This window comes from Callithrix jacchus, chromosome 2 (assembly GCF_049354715.1).
Source record: "Callithrix jacchus isolate 240 chromosome 2, calJac240_pri, whole genome shotgun sequence".
NCBI classification, from domain to species: Eukaryota; Metazoa; Chordata; class Mammalia; order Primates; family Cebidae; genus Callithrix; species Callithrix jacchus.
The window spans coordinates 117,996,617-118,019,254 of record NC_133503.1 but is presented as its reverse complement, the minus strand read 5'-3'; positions in this window follow the sequence as shown (position 1 = coordinate 118,019,254).

Genomic DNA, 22,638 nt, shown 5'->3' with positions numbered 1-22,638 from the left:
TGTATCACCTTACAATACAGTAATAAGATGTACTGATTTAGAAGAACAAACTGTACTTTTTAAAAAGCAATAAAGCAATAAGAAGCGATTAACCAAAAAACTGAAAAACAACATTGATTTTCTCTAATGCCACTCACCCCTACTTCTTTACCAAATACAAACTTCTCTTTCAAGTAATCTATCTGTTTAGCCACATGAGCAATCCAAATTATTATGTTTATATTATTTACTAAAAATGTTTGGCTTTACAAAGATAATTCAATCACAATTAGCTCTTTGGAAACATCTTGAACTTCTAGTTAAAAATTAACAGAGTCTGTGTCATTTTAAAACTATGTTACTATTAATACTATTAGAAAACAAATATTTCTGAAAAAAAAAGAGAAAATAAAGAGGTCTTTAAGAAATATGCTTAGCAAGATTTTAACTTTGTCAGATTCCCACTGCTAACTCGAAAGAAGTCACCTGACTTTAGAAAGTGAGCTTCGTATAGATGGCCTGATAACTGATTGCTTGACTTTACCTAAAATTACTTGAATTATATAAACAGAATAATGTTTTGTAATGAATTTTTTTCCCCAGCAATACATAAAAATGTGAATGTTTCTTTGCTTTCTAAAGGATTTCCTAGAACTGTGATGACTAGATGACTAGATCTTTAGAATTTTCTTCTGATTCTAGTAGTGCAATCCCCAGAGGTTAGTGAAAAGCTTTTAGTCATCTCCCAGAGACCTGGATAGCGACAGTTACTTAGACAATTAGGGCAGAGGAGTGTGAATTGAATGAAGTTATTCTAGGGTTTGTATCTGTAAGTTTCCAGATTTTATATCATGGAAACCAACTGTTGAATTACTAATGAAAATCTAGTTTGAGGCTGCCAATCTAGCCCTCTAATGAATTATTTATGCTCTGCCCACAGGTAACTGCAAATTATGTGGGTGACCAAGCAAGGGAGACATACCTTGAGCTTGGAGTATGCAGTTTTGGGGTTAAGCAATTTGGAAGGAGCAGGAACTGGCCAAATAAATGTAACGTTTCCTTTGTATCATTGGAACTAGAGCCATTTTGATCACCCAATAGAAATGTCTAGCTAATAATTTTGGTCTAAACTAACATGGTGACAGTGATTATACAAAGAAGTAGCCCTATCTGATAGCTATTAAGAAGGAAGAATGGGCAGAGGCTAGTTCTGGCTTGGATGTAAGAGAAAAGTGAAAAGTGGCAGTCAAAGATAAGCAGTATATAAATCATATCAAATTATTTCAATACTACACTTAATTTACTTATATGTGCTAATCCACTACATATCCAAATATAAGACAGCATAAAGAAGAACATGGCAAAAGCAGAAGTTTACTTATCTAAATATTCTCCATAATATCAAACACCATGATGATACTTTGACATGCAATCAGTTTTTCTCATTTTTCTGGGAGGAAAAATTTTTAATCATTTTTGTTTACAGATACCTTTCAACTTTAAAGAAAATTGCTATGTTTTATATAAAATTACATAGAACAAAAATGTCCAAAAATACAAAAAATGATGGCCTATGTAGTATCATCAATGCTTGCCAAATGATGAATTACATTAAAAATACTCAATAACTTACAAATAAACTTTTCCCCCAATCTTAATAATGACAGGGGCGAACCCAAAACAGCATTTTATGGAGAAATATTACAATATTTAGAAATTTTTGTTTGTATAATTATTTATGTAAGTATATGTTGGGAAAAACAGCAAAGAAGAAAGGACTCACAGAGTGCCTACCTAAATAGGTTATGAGTAACACATAAACAAGGAGCAACAAACTGTGGAAGGCTGCAGGAGGCCTCTGAGGAGGAAGGCCTCTCCATGCCTCATGTTTCAGTGCCAGGTGACCTAGGCTCTGTTACCATAAACATTGTGCTTGAGGATGTAAAACCCCTTCATAGCACCATGACGTGGCCAGACTTGTCTACTTGTAAGGCCTGCATTCCATCAGATGCACATAGATAATAGTTTAAAGATAACCAAATGTTCTTGTTTTGTGAAATACCCAAACTACCACTGTTATCAATCCTTAGGATGACATATCAGTTCCAGCCCACTGATTCACTTCTGACTCACTGATTCACTCCACCATCACTCCACCATCTCTCCACCCCTACCCTATAGATCAAAGTGCTTGTAATCAATAAATAGTGTGGATGATCAGAGCTCGGGGCCTTCACTCTTTCCTCCAGAGTAGTAAAGTGATGGCCCCCTGGTCCCACTGTCTTTCTTAATCTGTCTTATTCTCATTCCTTTGTCACCACCAAACTCGGGGTACTCACAAGTGATGTAGGGCTGGCTCCCTACAAGTATACATTAAAATGTGTGCATTAATCTTTTAATTTGGTTCTATTTATCTATTGACTCATTCAAAAACTATTATTTTATAAAACATAACATTTATGCAAATTTTTTATGAAATTATAAAAATCAAGAGAATTACAGGCTTATGACATTCCCTTATTCCAGGTTTATTATTTTTAAACGTTGCTGGAGACAGAAAAAGAGAGAGACAGAGATAGAGACAGAGTCAGAGACAGAGAAACAATTTAGTTAGTACCAAATAATTCACCTCCATTCTGGAAAACTGATCTGAGGAAAAGATAAGAATAACCAGACAATAGTGAAAGTAGAGATTTGCCTAGAACATTTTATCCCAACTTATACAGTTTGACAGCAGTATGTTTTTGGTTCTGTGAGAAGAAAAGTGAGGGCAGAATCCACTGATCTGGTAGTTTCTTTGATTTCATAAGAAACATCTCAGTGGCTTAAGCAAAAAGTAGGAGTAGACCATGGGTCAGGAGGCAGGATGGGAGTGTGGAATATTGTTTGTCTCCTGCTCTTGATTTCAGTGTCTAATACTTACTTTTATCAATTTAAAAAATGTTTTCAGTGCCCTAAAGTCAGAGAAAAATCAGTATCCACTGAACAATTTGTTACATTCTCCAGGAATCAAGATGATTATGGACAGGTGGGGTGTACCATGGACTTGCTAGTTGGTCATTGTTGACATTTTATAAGACTCTTAAATATAATTACATCTGAAATTTTAATTTATAAATGTTTATAAAACATAGAGATGAGTATCTCTAGAGTGGTGGTAGGAAGAAGGTTAGCTGGAGACTACTGGCTATGAAAAATATAATACAGAATATTTGTCTTGTGGAGGAATTATCATTCTAAACTTTATTAGGACAACTTCTATATTATATAAACAAAGTTCCTTATGCCATACGTCCTCACTTTTCCAGTATATTTCACAATATTCCTGTTTCTTGGTCTTATTAGTAACAGTACCATTTTCTTCTTAAACAGTCTAAGTTTGGTTGATAAAACACATGGTTACCCTACTAATAGAACTTTAGCATTATAGATGCTTGGGTAACATTAGCATATAGTATTCTAGGGTGAACCTCATATTTTCAGACATGATAAAATGACATAGGGTTTAACATCAAACAGTGATGCCATACATTTTGATATTCAACTGCTTCTAAAAATTATATTAATAAAGATAAGAAAATCACAACATAAAATTATATAAAAATTGTGTGAACAAGGCATTAAATATGTATGTTTTGTGTAACTGGTGAAAATCAACCTTGGACTACATAACCCTTATTGGTTATTTTCATGATTGCATTGCATTTTAAAAATTAGAAACAATAAAGTCCAAAAGTTTCTCTGACTCAGGTCTCCATGAATGGTGAGTATTAGGGATTTCTAGTCTCATAAAAAGTAAGATTAATGTTTGACCATCAGCACACTATTTCTGTCATTCTGCACACAACTTTTAACTTTGTAATATAGTTTTGCACTAGTAAACTATTGGAAGCTTGTACTCACATTACTCTCAGCTTATTCAAATGAGCTCACTTGGTTAAATGGTGCAAATTAGGAAGCAAGTTTTATGAAATTTGAAAATCTTAAGTGAAATTGATAAAGAAATAAATGAAGGTGCCCAGCAAAAGACCCAGTGAAATCAGTGGCTTGCAAAATGTTAAATGTGTTTATTTGCACTTTCAAAGTTCAAATTTCCTCATACATTTTCATACTGATGGAGATAAAATGCTAAAGTCTTAAATCCCTCTATGCCATGCTGAGTTGCTAAGGGCTGTTGAGTTTTTGTTATTTCTCCTCTCGAGTTAGCTCTGATTACGCCTGCTGAGTGAAAAATTTGTATTTGCCGACAGAAATAGGAACCACCCCACGTGCACTTGCACTCAGCAAATGCTCCAATACATCACAAAGATTTGCTCAACCCACCTTCAGAGGCCAAATCGAGCATGTTATTTTCTGTTTAGATCTGATTCTGGAGCCTATCAGTCAGGAGTGTTTTCCAATCTCTGATTAAAGCAAGGCCTACAAAGCTGGAAGTGTTCACACACAGTCTCATTAGAGCACTGGATAGAATGACCCAGGCCTTCTAGCACAAAGCTCTGAGTGAACTTCAAATATGAGAGTGCATCAATCAAATCCAAGCAAAGCTTTTATGTCATTTTTCTACTTTGCCTTTAAAGTCCTATAGGAATGCCCTTTCCAGCTGTACAGCTGAAACGCATTCAATAGAAACAAAAAAGCAAAGACCCCCCCCAAACCCCTGACCCCTCCAAATGGGTATAATTTTTACCTCCCCAACAAAGCATTAGAGAGTCTTCTGGCATTCTAAATTATTTAGCATGTTCAACAATACAATGGAAAATATATTCGCATCACTCAATGGCTCTGTATTAATTATTAGTGCCCATTTGAAAGGGAAACCAATAAGGTCAAAGGCAATGAGATTGCATATTGTATGTTTTAAACAGAGGTGGCTGAGAGATTGGGGGAAAAATAAAGCAATGCTGATGGAGCTTTTTTTGTGCCCTGCCCCCAATTCTTGCTTTTTTGATCTTGTCTTATATCATTAAGAAAACAAAAAAGCAACAGAATAAAATAAAAAAGGATCACCAAAAATCTTGTCAAGAAAGATGATAAGGCATAAGTCTGAGTAAGAGGAGTGAGACACTTGAGACACTTAATGTGTGTTTTACATGCTGCTCAGGGCACTAGAGTCACTTTCAAAAATACATTTTTTAATGATACACATAGAGCCAAACAATATAAATTTATTCACTAATATCATTAGCGGAAAATGCATGGGTGCAGTTAGTAGTGATTATTAAATTTAAGAACTTTTGCTACAAACATTGAGCCAAAAAGCGTTATACCACAACATCAGTGTGAATTGAATAAAATGTGCTTACGAATCCTGGAAAACAAAATAATTTAAAAGAAGAAAATAAATCTTCACTACAGAGTAGATAAGGTGTCCTGAATTTTATACCTCTTTGTGAATAAGTAAATGCTTCTATTAGGGAAAATAATCTATCTTGATCCAATTAGGAAAGCAATATACCAAAAATATAGTGTGTATTGTAATACAGGGCAAGTATATCGTTTATTCAAGGGAATTCCCTGTATGTGTACATTTGTTTCCATTTCTAGTATTTTTAGGCAAATACTAACCACAAATAGCATTTCACCCACTCAGATATATTGCAGCATGTAAAAGAGTGTTTGAATTTAGAGCAATATATATATTTTTTAATTTAGCATGTGTTTCTTTATAGGGCTTCAGATGTTTGGAAGAATTATGCAGATTTTATAAATGAGTAGTAGAGCATTATGCTACTTGATAGTGTCCCATCTGTGCTTCCCCTGTAGTGTTTGACGGGGCATCTGTGTAAATTGCTTTTTTTTTAGTTAATTAGTTTATTGCATAAAACTTAATGCACTACCTGATAAAAACTTTTGTTCATTTCAGCACTTTTCCCCCTCTGGAGCTGATGTTCATCTTTAGCTCTCATCAGGCCTTGCTTCTTCCTTTGTAGATTCCAAAACTGAAATAATAAAATAATACTGTTTTCTCTCTATTTTATAGAGCATATTGGATGTTTGTGTGATAATAAATATTAAGATCGTAACTAATAATTTAAGTTGACTACCTCAATGTTTTACATATTTTAACATAGCCTCCCAACAAAAATATTTTCTAATATATTTTAAATGACATTTTAAGAATTTTTTTTAAGAAAAGGCAACCAACTTCCCAGAGAATATACAGTCAAAAAGTGTGTACAACCAATCCTTTTCTCTGGAGGGTATTCCTGCCTCCATTTTAACTGCTCAAGTTATGTCACTATAGGACCACAAATCTTGTTGAAATGTAATAAACAAGAAAAATGAAATAGATTATAAAATCAGCTTGTCATTTGTATCTTGTTTAGGAAAAAATGACAAAACTATTAAATAATAAACTACATTTTTAACTTTCATCTCAATATTTGTCCTCTGGAGAAACAATGCGAACTGGGGGAAACAGGAATCCAGGACAGGAAAAAAAATACCCAAAAATGTTATAGCCAATATCAATCACTGGGTAAGGAAATAGGTTTTGAATCAACATATATGAATGAGCTGTGTGACACCGGGATTTTTGGTTTTTTTTTTACAACCCTATACTCCACTTTCCTTATCTCTGAAATGATCTCACAATGGTATTTACCACACAGAACACTTGTGGGTGTGAAATTTGTTTATATTTGTCAGTGCATAAATGGTATCCGGCATGTAACAAAAAAAAAATTGTTAAAAAAAAACTATTGGCTATTACCGGGTTAATTTTAGTGAATACAGCTATTTTGCTACAAACATAGGTAACAATAGTTAACTTGATATATCTGAAAGAAGTAACAGATATTTTTTTTCAAAAATTAAAATACCTATTTTTATGTAAGATAGAATATTTAATTCCAGGAGACTAATCTTAGATATTTGTAAGGTATATCTTCTTTTAAGAATAACCAAGAGAATAATGCTTTAGAAATAAATTCTATTTTATAAATCTTTCAAATTAAAGACTGAGAAACAGTCTGTCGGTTTTGAATTATGTAATAACTTCGATGTAGAGCTGTTTATTTTTCTGTCCTGATAGTTACTCTATAGGTGAGATCCTTATGTCTTAAATAGCGTATAGGCAGACATTTTTTGCACTTATAAGGCCGTATAAATTATTTGTCCAGTGACACTAACCATTTATTTAGTGTACCCTGATATTAAAATTGAGCTATAATATGATGTGCTAATATTTGTGCTCCATTGTACTCTTAGTCCAATAGATTATATATCTAGGTTATATGTATTACAGAGTGAGATTATATATAATATATTGGACTGAAATTCTAATAATATAGATTTGAGTTTGATCTAGAACTTACCTTACCTAAAACTTGGAAAGCCTGTCAACGAGGTGTGCTCTTGTTCATCTAAAAAAGTCAATGCAAGTGAACCAGCTAGAAAGTAGAATCTGGAAAAACTTTTTAATATGTGAAAGTCAAAATCAAAATGTCAACTACTCTGACTTGGAGAAAATTGAGTTATAGACTAAACCCTCAACTATATAAATGGATAAGAATTCAGTAAATTCCAAGAATGTTCTGAAACTCGCATATTATATCTATTCTGTCCGATAGTATAAAAAGTTTAAAAGTTGCTTCATAAGATGAAAATACTTGTAATCATCTTGCCTCAAGGTTTAAAATATAAAGTGTTCTAATAGTTGCTTAACACCCCAAAAAAATAAAATATAATTTGATACCAGTCATAAAATCTGTTGAAGAAAGAGTATTTGTAGTCATAGCTTGCCTGTCCTGTGTGGAAAATGATACATAATACCGTCTTAATTGTGAAGCAATAGTGATTATTCACATTAAGTGTATCAAATATTCTAAAAGTTGGTCCTACATTTTTCTTCTCTTGTTGGTAATATCACCTTAACAAACCCCAGAAAATGAAAATCACACACACACACGTGCGTGCACGCACGCACACACACACACACACACACACACACACACTCCATTATGAAATATTAAAATCAAATTAAATATTCCTAAAGTTTGGGGAGATTTAAGTAATAAGAAATATTTTATGGAAATCAAATCTATATATGACTTCCCAACCACTGATGATTCTTAATGGCATATAAGATTAACAATTACTCAGTTTTCCCTTGATAGAATAAAAGCAGTTATTAATCATATGCATTTGCTTGGTATTCCACATTGTACTATAAGATCTACTTGAAGATGTCTGGATTCCATCTTTACAATTTATGTATTAGAAACAAATACTGTTTTGGAAAAGTTGGACCAACTTATTTTTTCCGAGCTTTATTCTGTCTATTTGGCAAGATGTTCAAGCTCCTTGGTAAATACGTTAAAGTTAATGTCCTCTAAAAGTAAAACAAGTCATAATCACAGGTCTGAGATCATTTCCATGTATTAGCCAACCTGATTAACTTCCCTTGTTTAATAAAATTCCACCATCATTTTTTAAGATGGCATACCTTTTTAAAAGTAATACTACTTAATTTCATATTTGTGAAAACATATAATTTTTGTCTCTCTACAGTATTGTCACTATGAATTTTTTATCCGAAAGAGAAGAAAAGAGACTAGTTTTTCAAAAAAAGAAACTGGAATAGAGTAATTGGGACCGGTCAAATGAGAAATCAAATATACACACCGCCAGTAGCACTGACAAAGCAAAAAGTATCTAGCCAAAGTTAAAGAATTTCCTAAATTTGCTAATCATTATTTTTTAGACCAAGTTTCCACCCACCTACCCCCACCGTTATATCAGGATGAAGAGTCTAAAAGAAGATAGACCCAAAAGAGCAGTTTAAAATGCTTTAATTTTTTTTTAATGTGATACTGTTCTTTTTAAGGGTTCTTTCATATGTGATCAGTCAGAGATACTGACTTTTGTGAGTTAACACAAAAGTGAAATCGCACTTTTAAGTGCTGTCTCTCTTTGGAGATTTAATGTGCTTTGTAATATCTCTGAGATCAGTCAGGGAGAGACGAGAAGAAAGAAATTTGATTTTGAGTCTGGACCAAAGCTCGGTGACTTGAGAGGCACCTAAACATAATGAAAAGGAAGAAGTTTCAAAGAGAAAGTTGGCAGCTATGACCAGAATCCACAGGGCTAGCAGGACTGACATCAACCAGAGGCAGATTTATAGGGGTACCCTATGATCTCTCTTGATACCATTGACACTTCAAGACCCAGTTTCATTGGGGAACAGTCCAGTAAAAGAACATCTCCAAAGAACACAGCATGGTTGCAGTATTGAGAAAGACATGAAAATGCAGGCACCAAGGGCCTAACGCTGTCCTTTTCTCCTCCAAAGATCACATACATCTGGGGAAAGCAAAAGTCAACATCTGAAACGTGCTTTTTTCAAGCTTGACTTAAATGATATAAAGTTGGCCATATAATAGCTAGATGCTTACCTTTGTGACCTAGGTTCAGTCTAATCTAAGAACAAGTTATTAGCTGATTCCTGGTAGTCTTCACTTACCTCCTGGTGAATAACTTTCTACCTTATCTTTCTTTCTTTCTTTCTTTTTTTAATTAAAGTAACCATCAGCTAAATGTGTGTCAAATAAATTAGCACAGAACATCCCCATTGCTTTGTTTGTTTCCAATGTTTTCAACGATCTATGGATTTCTGATGGTTCTGAAGGTTGCAACAATTTATGCCCAAATAGCTGTGTATGAAAAGTCAATTCTAAACTTGGTATAGAAATATCTAAACAAAAAATAAGAACAATAGTGATCAGTAAATTAAAGAAATCATACAGATATTTTAAGCTAGAATGTGTTTGTTGACAAAAGAGGTGGGTGCTCAAGTTTCACAGGTAATGACTTAGATACCCACTCCACTAACACAGTATAAGAAAATAAAATATTTAGAACAGTGACTGTTAACCACATGTGAGATTTGAAAATTATAGACCAAATAGATTTCTTATGATGATGTCTATGATAAGATGACATCTCACCCCAATGATGTGGGCTAAATTAATTGAATTGTAGCTACAGAGAGTTTCATAAATTTGCTTACATGAGATTTATGTTCAAAATAAATGAAGAATTGGGTTACTTGTCAAAACACCTAAGGTAAAAAAAATTACTTTTAGCCTTGATACTCAGACAATTGAAAAAAGGAGCTAATAATTGCCAGTTCAATTTTACTTAAACTTCTTCATAGAAATTGCTGATTTAGGATATAGCCTCATGACATCAAAATAGCTGACCAATTTGACATAAAGACTCATTTAAATTTAGTAAAATAATAGTCAATTTTTCATAGAACATTAATTGAAACATTTTGTTTTAGGGGATTATGTTAACATTTTGTGTGTACTTTTGAAGTTGTTTTGAACCGAATTTTAAGAAACTGAAAACTTCCACACAGAAAAGTTAATAATGTACGTTTACTATTATCAAATGCATCTTTTTGGTAAAAGCAGTTCTAGAAAAATTCTTGAGAATTCATATTTTTAAGGTGACAAAAATGTGTCCTTTTTAAATTGTGAAATAAGGTGATATAGCCATATGTGATTTTAGCCCTAACAATAAGCTGAATTTATGGAGTTTCTTTCCCTATTGTGAAAAGTTAAACAAGATTATCCGATAGTGTTCAAAATACTATAAGGAACACATGATTATACCACAAAGTTTAAGAAACTAGTATAATAGAATAGTAATTTTTAGTACATAGGCTTCAGATATTTATAAACAAATGTTAAATATCAATGATATAGTTACTGAACTAAAATTACCCGTGTGTTCTTTTGTGTATTACAAGTATTAAAATAAAATTACATTTATATTTTTTAGTGTTCCAACCCTTTCTATCCCTTTTAGAACTGTGCTTTTAGGCATTTTTTTTCCTCTTCAAATCTAAAAATGCATTTTATGCTAATCTGGAATACCTAGACTAAATGTAATCCCTAGTTATATTTTGAAGAGGCTATATTTTGTTCTGTACGAACTAGCACTCTCAGGAACCACATACCCTAAATATGAGTTTATAATTTTGGATATGTACTATTATTAACCAACTCAAATTCTATCAAAAATAAATATGTTCTTGTTAGTATTGGGTATGACTTTTCTATCCCTTACTCTTGACTTCAAATAGCTAGTTATAATTTTAATATTCTGTGAGTTCCCTGTAAGTAATGTCTGTGATTTCTTTGTAAAATATCTGTATATACCAATCATGTATATATACTCATAAATATAAACTAACAGGAGGAAACATGAACCTATGGCAAACACTGGGAGTATTAAATGCCTTTCCTCTATTCTTAGAATAGTTATTTTTATAAATGCATTATTATAAATTTGATGTCAATTATTTAATTCCACAAACTTTTTTTCAATATTTACATGCCAGGTTCTGAGTATCCAGAAATGAACAAAACAGATGAAGTTCCTATTCTGATAGAGTATGCAATCTAGTGAGAGGAGATAGATATTAAATACATAAACAAATGTTTATTATATGTTAGTTATTGATTAATTCTTTGAATAAGATGAAGACAGGGCAAAAGAATATAAGAGGATACAGTGTGCCCGTGATTAATTTTATGATCCAACAAATATTAATATGATGGCCTTTCTCCAGTGGAGTTTCCTCTCATGACATGTCTCCAGCTCAATAAGAGTGAATTTTGTTTTGCCTAGAATATAAAGTGGAAGGACATAACAAGGGAGGCTTAGCCAGGGAAATTGATTCGTGTTCTATGGCCTAAAATAGTTCCTAATGATAAAACATTCAGATTCCAATTCAACTAACACATATTAGACAGAATTATATGAAGAGATTTAATTTACACATACATTTTCCATTATTTAAATGATCATTTCAGTGCCTGTTTTTCTGTAAGTTATTGTGATTTATACTCCACAAAACATTATGTGATCAAACACGTTAACATTCTTATCCCTGAATCTCTTTTATTGCTGTATTGTTGAATACATCATTGCAAGTGAATGCATTTATTAGAATTGTATTGATCCATGTGCTCTATTTAGTTTGGTGATTACTAGAATCACTGTTAAAGTATGGGTGAGTCTTGGTTTCCAAAAAGGCCCAGTAAGGAATTAATTTCTGAATTTTGGTTACTTTAATATTACTAGTTTTATCTTTATATTCCAACCATTAAAATGACCCATTGTTTCAAACTAAACATTATTCTCAAAATAGTATTGTACTTCTTGATTTCAAAAATCTGTTGTTGTTTTTTATTAATATATGGAGGAAGATGATAAAATATTCTGGGAATTAAATAATATTAAATTGTCTCCAACATAATCCACCAAAAGGAAAATGATTAATAAAAAGATTTAACCACTATCACCAATTTTTTTAACTCATACTCCTTAAGTAGTTATTGTAGTTAAATAAAAAGTATGATTGTCATGATTTGTTATTGCTACTTTCAAAGCACACCAATTTATTTTCATGAGTTAAGTTAGTAAGCCTGTAACTTCTCAAGATGCTCTTTGAAACAATTCCTTTAGGACCACTGGAAAGAGAAGCAAATGTAGCAAAAACAGCTGCTCTTTAAGGGCTAGTTTTTCTAGGTAAATATCTAATTTAAAGAGAAAACATTTCCTAAAATGTTTATTTCTTACCCAGTGATTCTGCATCCAGGGTTCCATATCCTAGAAGCTTTGGTTGCCAAAAAACTTATTTGAAATTTAGTAACTGTATTTAGTACGGGATTCCGTGAATGAAAAGCAAGCATACCACACACACCATCTCATTAGTCCTCCATATAATCTTTACAACTATTTTAAATGTACTTTTCGAAGAGTTTAATTTGACCCTGAATCTTGAACTCGTTCAGAGGACATTTGAAAAGGTGTGAAAGAGACTTTATTTCAGTCTGTAACTCTGCAATATTTCTATTGTACCATATAGAAAATAAATTAAAATAATTTTCAAATGATAGTTGTAAAAACATGAGCTATGGGCTTAATTTAATTATTCTTAATTGATGTCTTAAACATTGGCTTTTATTATGGAAAAAACATGTTTATAGGTATGTTCAAATTGCTGTCTTTCTGTATTTTTACTGTCCCAGAGGTCAAAAGGAATACCCCACAACTTTGAATAGAGGAGGGCATAAGCCAAGACTCAAATAGCGTAAATTATGCGTTTCTTGACCACATTGAATGCAGAAATTTCTAGGCTATCTATTTTTGTTTTCCAAAAACGTTTACATTGAATAAAATGAGCAATAGATAGTGGCAAATTTTGTGTCACTCTTAATAGATATATTATCTACTGTTGGAGGTCAAGAAATTAGTAGTTTCCATAATTAGTAAGGGAAATTGAATAATTGGACTGTGGTTTGTGAGAAAGGTTTTTTTTCCTCTAAAAAGGAAAGCCATGTAATCTGTAAGTCACAGTCAAGTGGGTTTACTTCATTTATTCTTTCTAAGCACACAATTATCTCATGTTTATTTAACATAAACTACAAAATAAATGTTCAAGCATAGAAGTTTTTCTATTCCACCAGGACATCTGAGATTTTTTTAAAAATTGACTTAAGAGTTTTCTTTGTATAAAATATACTCTGTATTTAATTTTAACACAAATTTAGAGCAAGGTTAAGTAAAATAAAATAGTCTCCCTAATAAAAGAAAATATTTGAGAGTCTATGTATGCATTATAACATTGTAAAAAGATAAAAATAATTTAATTCATATTTGTCTCTGAAGCAGAGATTTTATTTTAAATGAATACCAGATAAAAATATTATATTCATAATATTATGACTTTATCCATTTTATTCTCACAGTTGGTTTTATAATGGAATGTGTTCTGACTGGGCAAAACTTTGAAGTATTTAGAACTTGATGATGAACTAAGGAAGTATATCAGTTGCTTTTCATTCATTCACTCATTCGTTCATTCATCATTTCAGCTGATATCAACTGAATATCTACTGTATCTCAGGTGCAAGGGATATAATAATTAAAAAGACAAATTTCCTGCTACAAAGGAATGTGTAGTCTAATTTCAAGAAAGAAATGGGCAATTATCATACCTAATTTGAACGTAAAGAATTTGTTCAGGTTCAGATTTTTTTCTTATGATTTTAAATAATTAGGGGAGAAGAAGAGAGATTGACCAATGGGTTCAAACATACAGTTAGATAGAAGGTATAAGTCTTAACATTATAGCACAGTAGAGTGATGATAGTTAGCAGTAATGTATTGTATATTTCAAAGTAGCTAGAAGAGAGGGCTTGAAATGCTCTCAACTTGTAATGATCAAGTCAGGTTATTTGGGATATCATTCTAACATAGAAATGATAAATACTCAATGTCATATATATCCTAAACAACCTGACATAAAATATCCATGACCTTAAGTATTTATATGAGTATTATTTGTATAAATATTGTATTTTTATGAGTATCCAACTAACCCAATTTGATCATTACATATTCTATGGAATATGTAATGTAACCCATAAATATGTACAATATTATGTATCAATAAAATTTTAAGAAAACAAAGATTTCAATTTATTTTGTGTCTTTTTATTAATTTAATAAATTAGTATTTTATTCCTCTGTCTAATGAATGACATAACCCAAAAATGCCCAAATGTCCATTGTCTCTGCTACTTTTTTTCATTTCTGACCCAAGGCTGACTGTGAAAAATGTTGGGTAGATCAACTTCTTTATCATATTCTAAGTGACTTGTGAACTTTTAAGATATTGTTTAATCATTCATTAATTTAAAGGAAGGGGAATTCAAAGAGCTGTGGAGCCCTTTAGAAATCAGAAACTAGAATAAAAGGTATATAAGGATATCATCTAATACCAACTTTGGTATTATCATTGGTGCTAAATTTTGAGAGAATTTACAGAATTCTAAGTATCATGATGCATATATAACACATACAACACTTTTTATATAGGAATTATTTAGTGAATTGTATTGCCACGTAGATAACATAGTACTTCACCTCTAGAAATCTGTTTTCTTTGAGTCACATATGTAGCTATATATGTTTGTGTTTATGTATATGTGTACTTACACGTGTATAAAACAGAAGAGTAAAAGTTTTAGGGTCTCCAAATTTTAACATTTTCAGTAGTTTTGCCTGGTTTCTACAATAAAGTTGTAGCTCTTTCTCAATGCACTATTACTAAGAGTTAGCAGCAATAATATGTCTGATAGTATTACAAAGTCATTCCCAGAAATGCCATCTAAGAGAAGCACTAGCCTTGGGCACATTGTTTGAACATGGTGGATGACAAGATTATAAGAATAAAAGTGGGCAAGGCAAATTGGGTGTTAAGTATGATTTCATTTCTAGAAATATCCTAGTGGTTTTATGTCACAGCTATATAATTTTAAAATTTAGAATTTTTTTCAAAATTTTTGATTTCTTTAAATGCATATTTTTGTTAATTTCACTTAAAAGTTTTCATATAACATTGTTACTTACTATATTATTCTAACATTACACATAATATTATTTTTTTCCAATGTATTAAGAATGCACTCTCACCTTAGGGAAAACACTATCTAAATTTGCTTTGCATCTGAATTGCTATATAATTTGTATTTTTAAGTAGAGTTTCACTTTAGCAATACTATAAGCAAAAAGAAAAGTACTTTTTAGCAATCCTTGTATTTTTCCTGGCTGCAATCACTGCCTTCATAGCTATCCTTCTACTGTGTCAGTTAATATTGACTCCTCTATACACTTCCCTACAATAGCATAATGCCAATATTTATTTTCTCAAGATGAATGGTGAAGTTTGAAGTCATTGATTGTAGTCACTATCTAGTCTTTAAATGAGAACAATAATGTAGACCAAAATTGAGAAACAAGTAGTTTCCCTTGATGTCACCAGTATCTGCATTAAAAAAATTATTTTCTTATCTTTGTGACACCACTTCAATCTCCAGATGCTTAGTAACTTAATAGTCTCATTACTGACCTTCCTACATTTATTATTCTTATGTTCAGGGAAACCATCTATGGCATAGGTAACATCTATGTTAACTCTCTGCCAGGTATTTGCATTTTATTACATCATCATGTTTTAAGCCAATAAACTATGTTACTAAGCATGGTATGTATTTAGGGACTAACCTAAAATCTTTCAGAAACCGATAATTGTGGGCAGTTATGTGTATAGGGAGGAACGGTTTTCTTCAGTGGTTCAGTAAGCATTTATTTGGCATTCACTATGTGCAAAGTACTAAAATGGCTAGAAACAAGGTATATTCCACATCACACACACCAACAGTGCTTTGGCAACAGGGTCTCTGTTGTACATTCAAAATTACCTTGATTGTTCTATTCATAAAAACAGACTTGATCTAGCTATGCATACAAATTTTAACAATCTCATAATACTACACATCGCAATTTAAATTTTTGAAAAGACATTGCAACTTTTCACCCCTTCAGGCCCACATACAAGGTTTACCTGATTTAATAAGAATGTTTAGCTTGAGTTCATTGTGAAGATAGTCTAGCCATATTACTTGATCTTTTGCTTACGGAATATTACTGAATAGGAGGTTTGTCTGCTGCTGTTTTCTCTGTTTTTGCTCCTAACTTATTAACCTAACTTTTAAAGGGCTGGTATTATAAATGGAAACTCAACACCTGTGTCTTTATATTTTGTTTGGAGAAGAAAAATGATGAAAGTGAATAACCTGGACATATGTTTATTATTTTCTTTCTTTCCTTGGAGACTGAGGATGAGTTCATGAAAAGGGAAACGTGAATGTTTCTCAAGAAGATATATGTCTACTAAATCATAGTTATGCCTACTAAATCTGACTACCATTAGAAATGATACCCCTAAACAACTATAGGAAAATTAGGGAAACTATTTTTCTCTGGACTAGGGGAAATCTGGTTCTTCAAAAAGTTATTACTCTTTACTCTTCTGAGTTGGTTTCTTCACTTTGAAAGCATTTCTTGCTAATATTTATTCCTCAAGGGAATACTGAGATAGATTGCAGAGAGAGCTGCCTTTTCTTTCTGCTCTCATTACCTCCTACAGAAAGAGATGTGTTTCTTCTGCTTCCAACTGAAGTAATTGTCCCATTTATCACATATTTCATTGTGGGCTAACAAATTATCATACTGATAACTCATCTTAATAGCTGCTTGGTTACATAAATATGCCCACTTTATAATAGTATTTTCTGAAAATTTTCATGGCATCCTGAGAGATTACTACAAGTATTGTAAGTACCATCAGTAATTCTATTCTCGATGTTTGTTTCACAATAAGATTCCAGTGCCCTACTCCTTATTGGAGTGATAAGAAAATAAGAAGGCAGAGGGAAAAGTGTGTTGACATGGGCTTAGAAAAATCAAAGGACAAAGAGGATTGGTGCTCTCTGCTTACGTTTAATATAGTGATGAGAACAACTACATGGCCCTAGTGTTACTCTCTCACCCAGTATCGATGGTCCAGGAAAGGGAGATTAACAATGGCTAAGTGGTGTGTCTTATGAGATGGTTCTGTCTGACACAAACTCAAAAGTCCCGTGATCCAGTAAGTCATGAGGACAGGTAGAAGTTTCCTGTGGCCTCAGCAAGAAGTGAAAACATTGCAGTGTCCTGTACATCAAAGATGTTAAAGGAGCTGGTAGAAAAAGGTGGACATTTGGACATTAAGAAAGTCCAAGTAATGCAGAGGGGAAGGATGCAGGAGGTAAATTCTTGATCCAAAAGCCAAAGTCCATTAGTTAAATAATGTCCCTGCACGTGCCAGGTTATGTGATGGCAATGGGGTAAGCAACACACCCATCATCCAAAACCTTGCCATTGCATAACACCCAGAAATGTAGATAAAACACAGAGATGGCTGGAGAACACTCTGAATGACTGACTCTATCTTCCAAATGAAGGCTTGAATTAAAACTTAAGTTCAGTTATAGAACACTGAAATATTACATTTTTTACATAACTGTAAGGACCGAGATTCATTCCTGCTACAGCATTGTCATTGTTCACTAAATGACAACTTCTGCTAAATGGATAGACAAAAAATTGGGTTACAAAGAGAGACAGTCCCCAAAGTTATATTTAAATGACATGCTAACAACATGGTGTAGAGAAGCTGCCATTAATGATGCATGGGGCCTTTGCTTTCAGACCTTCACATAAATATGGGAAAATTATTTAATCAGACATGGGTAGCATTAACCATGGTCTGTTCATAAAATTGCATTATGAAAGAATCTGTATTTTTTTAGGAATTGTGATTCCTAATCATAATTTTGCATCTGTATCCCTGATGCCAAAATGATGCCATAAAACATAAAACTAAGCCCTCTCCTGAGTTAAAAGGTAAAATTTCTTCTTTAATTTCCTTCACAACTACAAATACCATTTCCCAAATAAGTGCTAAACCCAGCTCTTCCGTCACTTCAAAGAACTGTTTGTACTTTAGAAAGAAATGTATTGTTTTAATAAGAAAATATAATTTATTTCTCATTCAACATATTAAGAATTCTAACTTGCCTCTCCTCAAAAAGTGTGGGGGTTCATGTGCCTGGCAGCCCTTCCCTGATTGCTGGTAAGGCTATTTCCATTTTGTTTAAATGAACCATAGACAGGATTGCCTTTCTATGTGTGAGAAGGAAATGAAAATTTACATTATATGAATTGAAAACCAAATATATATGTGTGTGTGTGCGTGTGCTCAACAAAAATGAAAAAAATACTCTACCTAACTTAATTATTCTTACTGAAAATTTCCTTAATAGAGAACAACTCTTTAAATTTTACAATATCAGATAAGGCTTAAAATGAAATTGCATTTTATAGAACAAATTGAAATGGATGATATTAGACTTTTACCAAGAGCAAGCTTTAATTTTAATAAAAGCAGTGTCATGGAAAGTCTGAAGGCAACGGATGCTCTAAGGTTACATATAAGGGGAGAAGATAGGGGTGGAGGGTAAGGTCACAAAAAGAGAAGAGAGTGTTGTCTTGGATGAATGTCCTTATTAGTCTCGTTAGTCAGACATGCTACGACCAGAGTGATTAGAGTCAACTCAAATAGTTCTAGACACCTCAAATTTACTACCATGATTCACTTTTTTCAACATCATTTATTGAGCTTCTACTGTCTCTCTTGGTATTCAAGATAAAGCAGTGAACAAAATCAACCACTCTCTTTCCTCAAAGAACTTACACCTGGACAATAAATATATCAGCTAAAAAAATATTGTCAGAATTAAAAGAGCTTCAGAGATAAAGAAAACAAAGAAATAAATCTAGGAAAATGTTGGTGGGTTTCTAATTTTAAATTGGGGATTGGTGAAAGGTACGGAAAGATGAAAGAGTAAGCCAGGCAGCTATGCTGGGGAAGGGCTTGTTGAAATATCTGAAGAGCATGATGTTAAAACCAATTTCATTCCAGCTACAAACATTGGCCCTCATTCGTATTACGTATAGTTCCGTTGCATGCTGGGATTTATAACTCCGTTCTTATAAATTCATGTGTATATATGTATATGCATGTATATATGTATATCATTGCATAGAAATATGTATTCATATTTATTTTTTATTTTTATTGCAACATTTTTTTCATGACAAACATTTCAATTTATCTAATAGACAGGAATAGGGCATAATGTAATATACCAGAAAAAAATCTCCTTTTCTTTCTACAATATTATTCAAAATAAGAGTTATAAAGCTTATTAGAATGTTTTTTAATGAGGGGTATAATTTAGAGACAAAATGAGAACACCCATTGTTTTACCTCATTAAATCATTTTAAAAATATACTCTCTAATTTAACAAATATCTACTAAATGTTATAATTAAGAACTATCTTGGTCTTTTAAACTTATCTTTATTTTAATTCTTCAGATAAAATTTATGAAAATTCTGCAATATCTTCCTATTTAAACAAAAAGCATGATATATATTTGTGAAATTCAAAGGACATTGTCAACCCCAATGGAGTTAGATTGGCCCAGATTTGCAACCTCGTTTGTCTTCATAAAGACCGTCTGTCTGTTACACCTCACCTTATACTCTGCAGAAATGCTACATGTAATATTAAGAGATTTTTATAGGAAAAAAAACATGCAGCTTAAGAAAAAATCCTTTCAACAACAAATCAATGTATTCCAATACATCTACTCAGTAGCTGTAGCTTAACTACGGTTTGGGAGGTTTCATAAAAGAAAGGGAAGGAAATGAAGGCAAGAGGAGTGGGAAGGAAAATTTAAAAAAAAAAAAGATACTGCCTAGCTACAAGCTGCAGAGGGAAATTAATATTCAAAAGGTTAAGGTGTCTGTGAAATGTATGTAATGAGTAACACTCATAGTTTGTTACTATAGGTTCATTGCCTCTAATGTTGAGGACGGCACATGGATAATTTACGATTCCCATTGTCCCCTCTGCAGGGATTAATTCTGAATTATTTATGTACCTATATACGCACAGAACTGAAACATTTTAGTTAAAGTCAGCCACTCACTCATAGTCTTGAAATTATGCAGCCCTTGTTGCTAAAAATGATGTTAGCCTCTTGTGATTTAAGTCATAACATTTTATTTTCAGTCCCACTGAGAGAGAAGGCATACAGGAGGGGGAAAAAAGATATATTTTTCTAGGATAAACCTTAGAATGCATTTTTAAAAGATGTAAACAGATAATGGTAATTTTGTTGAGTCAAATTATTGTTGTAGAGAGCATGTAAATAAACCTTTATTTAATTCATGATTTGCGATTTTGTATTGATACACTCTAAGAGCTGTTTTTATGTGGGTATCTTTAAATATATAAAGCCCCTGCATTTCAATAAAGGGAACTCCACCTACGTGCTGATTAGTCAAAGAATAAAATTTCATTTTTGGAAAAGTGTTCTAATCCATTCAGATTTCATACCCAACCATTTCATTTACTCAATTGAATTCAGAAGAAGTACTGTTTCCACTTAAATTCCAGTGATTACTCACTGCTATTAAGGACTCCTTGGATTATATCAGAATTAATTTTTTAAAATGCAAATGTTACCCACTTTTCTCCAAAATAACAGACTGTATTCTGGACTGACAATGTGTTTGATAGGTGCTAACCTTATCAGCATAAGAATATCTTACAATTTTTAATACATTGAATTTTAAGCATTTTATTCAATATGCTTTTTTTTTTTTTTTGCAAATTTGGTATGAATTACAGGTCCGCTTATATTTGATCAAATTCCTTTAAGTGAAAAAATCAAAACGTCCCATATACAATTCTTTTAAGAGAAAAATCTGAATGGAAAAAAAAAGTCTCTAAATAACTGACCCTGGCCCTTTGGAATTTAGACTGTCTAGTCTCTTCTGATCATAGAATTTATGTCTCCCTAGTAATTAAGGTGCATCTCAAGTAGATACGCTGTCACATATGGTATTGAGCATGAAAATAGATAAGGAATTAGAAGTATTTAAAGAGTAAAAGAAATATATATATATATATATATATATATATATATATATATATACACACACACATATAAGACATCAATTTCTCTTTTAGCCCACACCTCATACAATTCAACAATTGCTAATAAATTAGGAGGAGGGGCATATTGATGTACTGCTTGACTATAACACAAAGAAGTGTAGTTAGCAAAAAGCTGCTGCGGGTAATGAACAGTATTTTAACTCGGCAGTTTAACCTCCGTGTCTGTCAGCTGTGACCTTTTACCAACCCCAATGAGAGTCTGATTTCTCACTTTTGCTACTCACTGCTGGATGAGTGAATGTAGAATTTGACAGCAAGAGGTTTTACATGAAAAGGAAAGGTACTTAAAAAGCATGTTTTGTGATGATAGGCTACATTTATTCACTGTTCATTACGCTTGGTGCAGCAGCCGCGTTGGTGGATTGATTGGGTGTGAGCAGCTTGTCTGCTATGGAAGTGAAGAGGCGTTATTGACCTGCATGGGAGCTGAAGTGACCTCTAGATGACCCCCCTTTCACCTGAAATTGACCTTGAAAACAACTTAGGGTTCACTCCCATTTAAAAAGGAGGGAAATTCTTCTAACAGCATGTGAATTATTAGAATTGATATATTGAGCATTTCCTTTCCTTCCCCCGCCCCCCGTTTTTTTTTTTTAACTTTCACAAAGGTAAATGCTTGTAGGGGGTAAGGCGAATGTTGGCTTTCAAATTTCTAGACCCTGCAGCTGCTCTGCTTGGTGTTTGTACAGATTTATGAAGAGGGCCAACCAGACTTTGGACTGCTTGATGTAAAATTTACCATTCATCATTATTGATTAGAGTCCACACTCTATGACAGAGCCCAAACCTTACTATGACAATTGCTATTTCAGTTGTTATGGGCTATAATGGGCCATAGGGATGATTTAAAGGAGCACAATAGCTATCTGTAATTACATATGAATAATCCATGAATTCTACACCACAATGCTTATGATCAAACCCTAACAACCAAGGCTTGAGACATTTATTCTTGTTCTCTTTTTGGCACGTGTGCCAAAGTTGCCAATTTATGAAAATATAAGCACAATAAGCTTACCCTCTCCCATGTTTGAAGTTAAGTTTTAATTCTTGGTAAAAAATAGATCACACTTTTGGAAAATGATAAAATATTGCGTTTTTACAGATGGATTGATCAGTAATTGAACTTGCTTCTTATTAGAAAAGGATGCCCATTATTAGTT